General features: G+C 39.7%; 1 long non-coding RNA gene across 2 annotated transcripts; it reads left to right on the top strand.

Moving 5' to 3' along the window:
• Nucleotides 1-1,733: 1,733 nt before the first annotated feature.
• Nucleotides 1,734-6,648, top strand: LOC144984443 (uncharacterized). 2 transcript variants are annotated; one of them, XR_013648117.1, is made up of 3 exons: nt 1,734-4,302; nt 5,563-5,632; nt 5,760-6,648. It is a non-coding gene; the product is annotated as an uncharacterized LOC144984443 (long non-coding RNA). The 2 variants fall into 2 exon arrangements; XR_013648116.1 differs by having other exon boundaries at nt 1,734-5,632.
• Nucleotides 6,649-8,360: the final 1,712 nt, after the last annotated feature.

Genomic DNA, 8,360 nt, shown 5'->3' with positions numbered 1-8,360 from the left:
TGTCAGATGCTAGGAAGATATTTATTAGCATTATAGATGTCTTGCAAATACCTGAAAGTGTTAATAAGATTTATTAACATCTAAAGTCAGACCATTGTCTTCTAAATCCATATTACTAAACTGCTTATAAGCTTTACAAATGTATTAATTAACTTTGTTAATAGTTTATTAATTGTTTTGCAGCACCCCATCTAAAGTGTGGACGTTTTTTACCACAAACAACCACAAAGCATAAAGATTGTAAAAAGAACTTTATGACATTAAAACAGACTAAACGTACACAAATTGTTCTGTAAAAGATATTTAAAAATTTAATTCAGACAAATAATTTTTTTTAAAAAACATATAGACTGGTGTTGGATGACTCTAGCATCATAGCTAATAAGGATAAACTATTAGCATCTATCCTGAGTGAAACATTCATTGCAAATCCCATCACCAGGAGACAATTCTCTGCATTCAATGCCAACTGCATTCAACCACTGTTGCCTTGCTTCAAAGTCCACAAGAAAGTAAGTTGCACAAGCAAAGTAATTTTTGAAGAACGAAGACAATAAACCTACAGGAGCCATGCTAAAGCTAACACGCTAACCTGCACATCTATGATTTTGAATCAAAGATGGGCAGGTTAACTAATGTCACCATTGGCTAATGAATCTGTCAATCAAACTCATCAGCAAAACAGGCGTGCTCACTTTCAGCCAATTGAATGGCCTCTTAGACTTTGCTTTCGCACAGGTGACGAAAAAAGCCCCGCCCATCTTTGATTCTGTACCGGTCGGTCGTTAGCGTGTTAGCTTTAGCATGGCTCCTGTAGGTTTATTGTCTTCTTCAAAACTTACTGGCTTGTGCAACTTTCTTGTGGACTTTGAACCAAGGCAACAGTGGTTGAATGCAGTTGGCATTGAATGCAGAGAATTGTCTCCTGGTGATGGGATTTGCAATGAGTGTTTCACTCAGGATAGATGCTAATAGTTTATCCTTATTAGCTATGATGATGCTAGTCATCCAACACCAGTATATATGTTTTTAAAAAAAATGTATTTGTCTGAATTAAATTTTTATATATCTTTTACAGAACGATTTGTGTATGTTTACTCTGTTTTAATGTCATAAAGTTCTTTTTACAATCTTTATGCTTTGTGGTAAAAAACGTCCACACTTTAGATGGGGTGCTGCAAAACAATTAATAAACTATTAACAAAGTTAATTAATACATTTGTAAAGCTTATAAGCAGTTTAGTAATATGGATTTAGAAGACAATGTTCTGACTTTAGATGTTAATAAATCTTATTAACACTTTCAGGTATTTGCAAGACATCTATAATGCTAATAAATATCTTACTAGCATCTGACACATTAATAAAGCCTATTAATTTGTTACGTTAGTTAATAAAACTTATTAAGCTTATGAACACTTAGGCTTGTGTCAAGCGTCTATAATGCTAATAAATATCTTACTAGAACCCCAAACAATAATAATACTTCTTAATTTGTTAACAAAGGTTGTTAATAAATCTTATTAAGCTTATTAACACTGACACATTTGTTAGGCACCTATAATATCAGTAAATGCATCATTAGCATTTTGAAAACATCCCAAAATTAATGCTTGTAAATGTGTTAACTAAGTAATTTAATAAACCTTATTAGACTTATTGTACTAATAAATGTCCTACTAACACCCTATAAATTAATTTATAATGCTTGTTAATGTGTTAACAAAGCTTGTTAAAGAATCTTAATATAAAGTGTTACCAAATATTTCAATTTAAAATGTTAGTTCTATTAACCCTTGTGCTATCCTATGAGGTCCAGATGACCCGATCCTTACATTGACGTGTTCTCCCTACCATGACAAAGGTGGATAAAGGTGAAGAGGATTTCCTGTAATCTATGGACACCAGTAAAGATCACACATTAATGAAGAAAAAAGCTTCAGCGTACTGTCTTGTGGGGTCTAGATGACCCCAGTCCCAATGTTAACGTGCCTTGGATAGTACAAGGGTTAAAGGAGGGCTTGTTAAAAAGATTTTGTAGTTGTCTAACCATGTTTCTAGAAATATGGATGAGGACGAGACCAAGCAGACAAATGTAAACAACAGGAAATTTTCCAAAAGCCAAGCAATAGTTTTTGATAAACTTAGTGTAGAAGACAGTGCTCCTTCATTTTTTGAGGGGTTACATGATAGGTGAAAACCGTGAAGTAGGATTAGAGATGTTTAAAGGTCGTAAAACCCCTCACTTCATACACTTCTCAGACAGACATGAATGAACATTTTTACACTTTTCTCTTGTGTTAAAGCTGCAAAATCAATAAAGAAAGAAAAGCATGCAAAATTACACTGAATGAAAATCTGCATACAGCAAGACCATGAAAGGTGAACCGCAATCAAATGAAGGAACACTATATATGTCAACTTAAAAAATATATTTTTCATTTTTTTCTTCAATCTTTACATGGCAAAAACATGGCAAAAAACTCAAAACATAGACTAAACATAAGCTCTTGTCTTTTTGTGGGAAAAAGAAACAATTTCACATATTATAAAAAAAATTGTTAGGAAACTAAATATAGAATAACTCAAATGCAAGGCTGGCAGCAGAAGAGCGCACGGGAGGAGAATGCCTGACAGGAGAGCAAAGGAGATGGGAAACGGATGCAGTGGGACTCCAGAAGCACCTGAGTTGGAGAAGACAACGATAAGACCAAGAAAAACAGCACCTATTCAACCATCCTGTGTATTGTTGCAGTTCATCTGAGCAATGAGATGAGCCACAAGATCTAGGTTCAGTGTTGCCAGATTAGATGGTTTCATGCTCAGTTGGAAGGATTTAACTCTGACTTTACCGGTAGAAATGACTTTGGGCGGGGGATTCAAATTCATTAAAAAAGTGACGTGCAGTCTCGTCCTGGCCATCATGAAGTAGTAAGTACTAACGAAATAAATATGTGTTCAATCTGTTCTATAAATGCAATTTATTTGTATTTTGGCGTGTACTGTCGGGCCTTAGGCCTCTGTCAGTCTCCCCCAGGGCAGAACAAGTAGCTGCACCGAAAAGACATGAGGTAAGAAAAACAACTGTGTATTTGAGAGATTAACAAAGAAACAGAGTGGGAAATAGCTGGGAGGAGGGTAAGCTCCGCTAAGTCTGAGGTCATGATTCTTGACCGGAGAAAAGCAGTTTGCCCTCTCCAGGTCGGTGGAGTGCTCCTGTCCTGGTGGTGGTACCGAACACATCCCAGCTTGTCTCTGTCCCAGTGGTGGTCTCGGAAGCACCCCAGCCTGCATCTGTCCTGGTGGTGGTCGTGGACGCACCCCAGCCCCTTCGATGTTCCCGAGGAGGTTCTGGCCTAACGCTTCAACCCCGTTCCTCGACGCCCGGCCGACTATCGGTCTGACCCGCCGGCCCTCTTGGCCAACGACATGACCGACATTGATGACTGGCCGAACCCACCATCTGACTGCTGGCCTGACCCAGTCTTTGCCATGATAGCCCCAGACTCTATGCCCGACCCACGAGCCGACTACTGGCCTGACCCTGACTAGCCCAACCCGCTGGCGCACTCTGACTCTGCCACGCCTGCCCCAACCTCTATGCCTGACCCTACGCCAGTTTTGGACTCCCCGCCAACACATGAACCGCCGAAGCAGCCTGACTTAGTCACGCCAGCACCAGACTTTATGCCAGACCCAGCAGTTCCGTGTCTGCCTGGTCACCTTGACCTGCCTCGTCTCCCTCGCCAGACAGGTGGCCTCCTGGCCGTCCTCCAGTCCTGCCTTGCTGGACTGCGTCCCCCACAGTCCCCCAGCTGTCCCCCGGACCCGCCTCGCCGGACTGCGCTGCCTACCAGTCGCCCTCCGGACTCATCTTGTCTGTCTCGGTGCGGTTCCTTGAAGGGGGACACTGTTATGATTTGGGTTTTTTGCCTTGGTTTTTTGCTTTGCTTTTGTGTTTCTGTCACATTAGAGTTCTGCTTATTGTTTTATTTTGAATGTTTTCAACGTTTTTGAGTTTCATTTCCCTGCTCCCAATCTCTCCTGATCGTTTTCACCTGTGTCTTGTCAGTCCTGTTTGTCTCTGCCTTCTTCTGTGTTGGTCCATACCGTCATTTTCCTGATTGTCTTCTCTCATGTTGGCCTGGTAACTCCAATGTTTGGTTTCCCTGCTTAGAAGCGCTTTTTGTTTAGAAATGAACACCGTTTGCCTTGGAACCTTGTGCCAGCCTGTCTCTGCATTTTGGGTCCTTCATCCAGTCTTGTACCTGACAAACAGAGATTTATGAAGTTCAGACAACGGTGAGTCTATGTTTGTGATTTGATCCTCATTTAAGCTGGGCAAGTTAACAATAAGAAATGCTTCGCTCTGATGGATTGATCTGCGATGTGTATACATTTTTATAAAAGTCTTTAAACGCTGTATTCATTTTCACTGGGTCATGATTGACATTTTCTGTTTGGTCCATAATAGAAGTGATTCTTGTTTTTTTTTTTTTTTTTTTTTTCTTTTTCTTTGTTCCTTTTTAGCTGGTTAGCCAGAAATCTGCCAGATAAAAAAAAAAAAAAAACTTCCATTTGTTTTATGGAAGGATTATGTTCTACTTTTTGGAGTAATCTCAGATGATGAGTTAACTCATTTAGGTTTTTAATGTTTTATTAATAGGCACTTAAAAATCATAATCACAAAAAGGTTTTTAAAATCAACCCACTCTTTAATAGGTTTGATAAGGACATTTGCATATATTTTACCTCACTTAAATTCATGAAAAGTACAAATAGAACTATTTCCACTTTTGATCATAAGTTACACCAAAACCACTAGTTTTAAGATATTTTTTTCCCCTTTCCTTCTTTTTTTCTGAATGTTTTTAATGTTAATTTCTTCTATTGGAATCTGTTATTTTATGTTTTGATCTGATTAACTGCAAAAATTGTGGCTAATGAGATTTAAAATGTCTCAAAGTTGGAAGTAATGAATAATGGATTATTACTGCCAATTACAGCTGTTTATTCACTGAGTAAACTTTCATGCAGTCTTGCGGTTTTTAGATGACTTTTAGGCTGGAAAACCGTGACTATCTGGCAACAATGTCCTAGAGACGGCATCACATCAAATGAGGGGACTGGCATGGTGGAAACAGGCATAAATGTATTGACTCCATGCTAAGGTTTGCAGTGATTATGCGCTGAAACAGCTCTGTCCACAGACAACAACTTGACCTTTTGGTTCTGCAAACAACAAGCCACACCCACACACTGTCATAAGTCCAGGACTGCTTCCATCTGCATTTTTTGTTTTTTTTTTGCTTTGAATTTGTTCAAATAAATTTGAGGAATTCTAACATTTTTAATCTTTTTAAAATACGTTGAGGCATTTTTCTTTAAATTACTTTAGTGGAAATTATGCTTTGAGGGAGATTTTCTTATTTTTTGTTTGGAAAATAGCATTAAAAATGTTTTAAACCAATGTTTTCATTGACAGTATGTACTTTATTTTGCTAACCTGTTTTTTGTATTCTGGTTCATAAAGTGAAGCGATCTCCTCTGAGTTTTCCTCAGGTGTATCCCCCAGCAAATCATTTCCAGCACAAGCTTTCACCAAGACAGATTATCATGAAGATGTGAGCAGGTGGGACAAACTAAATGCATGATTGGATGGTTTTTGCATGTTTGTTGTGTTTTTACACCCCTTGCATGCTGCATGTGGACACGCCCCTTAATTAGAAGCACCTGCTCTTAATTGAGAGACTATATAGGAGTGGAGCAGAGAAGCAGACGGGCGCTCCAGAATATAGCGGACTCTGGGAAAAGTTCCTGCCCGGCCAGGAGGGCGCACACCCCAGGGGCGCTTGGTTCTGCGCACCCTGGGAGCATGGCATACACGCCGGGAACCACCGGGCCTGTATGCACAGGGGACGCATTTGGACCGCCAGACCACTCATCAGATGCACCAATGGAGTGAGGAGGGCGCACGCACCGAGGGCAATCGGACCGCTGGGACCGCCAGTTCTGCCATGCCGTCAACACGCAGAGGCAGGGCAGGGACCCTGCCTGTGTTGTAAGTAGCCCGACGTGACTTAGCAGACTGGTAGAAACACACAAGAAGGCTGGGTCCAGCCTGGATGTTAGAGTACCTTTGGTGCTGCCGCTTGTGTGTTTCCACGCAGGAGTACCAGCGCGCCGGAAGGCCAGCCAGAAGCGACATGACACGGGGAGGAGTGTGTGAGGCTGAATACGCGCAGAGGCAGAGGGGAACTCTGCCTGGCCTGTAAGTATGGGAAAGCGCAGCCACACTCCTCAGGATGGCCTAAGGCAACCGTGGTTGCTTCTGGTGCTGGCAGATGTGTTTGCCTGCAGGTCCTGGTGCGTGTGACCCGAGGACTTCCCTGATCATGGAGAAAGGACATCATGGGTCAAGTCTGGCGGGTGGCGGACGTCCCCTGGATTCCGGATCTGCTATCTCCCAAAGCTGCTTTTGTCGACTGTCCCCCGGAATTTTTGTATTGCTTTTTAGTCGTTTTTACCCTGTTTCTGCATTTTATTGTATCTTATACTTTTTAGAGCGGTTTTATGTATTTTAGTTTTTATCATCTCATTGGCCAGTCAGGTTTTAGGATTAATAAATTGTTTTTGTGGTCAAAAATACCCGGTTCCTCTTTGGTGGCTTTTGTGTTCTCACCCAGATCATCCCTCTAACTTGCAATAATTCAATTTCATCTTTTCATCCCATCTCCAAACTTCTTACTGCCTTTCACCATCAACCACCCCCCTAACAAAGACACACAGTCACTTTCAACGTAAGTTTTCTAATGTTTACTCAACCAAACATGCTCGTTTATGATTGCACAATATAAAAGACCCATCGGCTCCATGCAGTATGGACACATACAAAATGCAATGTAAAATTAAATATAACTTCAAATTAGAAGGTCTAGTTTCTCAACCAGAATAAACTTCTGTGAGCAACAGGATGTGCTGATGTCCGACGGCTGAATTCACAAATGGATGATTTCATTCACTATGTTCTCTCTGGAGAATATAATAACAAGATTGTATCTGTGGGAGAAGGAAATTTGTTTTTTGTACTGGTGATCATTCCTAGACAAGGGGAACCATTAAAAATGGTGTTTCTGACTGCAATGTGAGAAAGAAACCTTTATAGAATGTTTTGCGAAGATTTTTATCTTAGAAAATCTATTCTGCAATCAAATATGATATTATATTTTATAAAATTCCTATGTAAAATCAACTGTAGCAGCACACAAAGGGCTACACTAAAAGTACTGTATTTCTTTCCAGCGGTATGAAGTCTGGTTCAATCTTTACATTTTGGATGCTGGATATTTTTAATTTAACATATTTTTACTCATAGAAACTCATAAGATGCATAAAAAGCATAGTATCAAAATCTTGAGCTAACCAGTGTAGGATTTAAGTCTCCATTTCTATATACATTTTTAGTACATACCAAGGTGCAAAAATTTAAATGAATACAATTAAGCGATTATTCGTTTTTTATTTGTTTTTCATATTTATTGACATCTACCTATACTTCACTAAAGGAGGGAAACATGAAATATGAAGATTTTTTTTCCAAAGTGTGGCTTGGATGCAGCAGAACAAGCTCTAATTTATTAGTTTAACGTTTCTTCAGAATGTTGTTGTCCTGTGGGGGGGCGTTAATACACTAATGGAAGTTGGTAATGTTTTTCTAGAGATCACAGGGACTGGAATCTACCATCACAACAAAAGCAGCTTACGTGTTAACTGATGTGGTCTAGTGTTATTGATGGATTTATCAGTTGATCAAGGGGGGCACATACTTTCATAGAATACACTGTAGCTTTTAGTAAATAAGATGGTCTGTACTACATGATAATTAGTTTCACATCGGCAGTGCATGATTGCATTGGTACAGTGTTTTCAGTGTGCCATGTGTTAACCTACCAGTGCTGTGCTTCTACATTGTGGTTGGTGTCAAACAAAGAAAACCATGGTGCACATAAAATGGGGGCTGAAGGTGAGAATGAATGTGTCATAATTGCCCTTTGAAGGGCATCACAGCCACTTACAGTAGCTGTGGCCATTATAACAAAAACTCTCCAGAAAGTAGTTCTAACAAACTCATAATTAAGCCCAAAATAAGCTCTGATTTACTCTGAGCTGAGTATCTGATTCTACAGAGGCTATAGTAGTTTGGTCAACACTGAATTGATTAGATTACACAAGGACAGACAAAATAAAGCATACTAAGTGGAGCTTGATGATTCAGCATGGTAACAGGAGGGGAACAAAAAGTGGGCTGACATGTTTGATGTTAGTGAAGACAAATTCTAATGTGTGTGTGTAAAAAATTA

The sequence above is a fragment of the Oryzias latipes genome, chromosome 16 (assembly GCF_053564925.1).
Source record: "Oryzias latipes strain Hd-rR chromosome 16, Olatipes_Hd-rR_3.1".
NCBI lineage: Eukaryota > Metazoa > Chordata > Actinopteri > Beloniformes > Adrianichthyidae > Oryzias > Oryzias latipes.
Note: the sequence above shows the minus strand (reverse complement) of the source record. Positions and strands in the feature narration are given on the sequence as shown.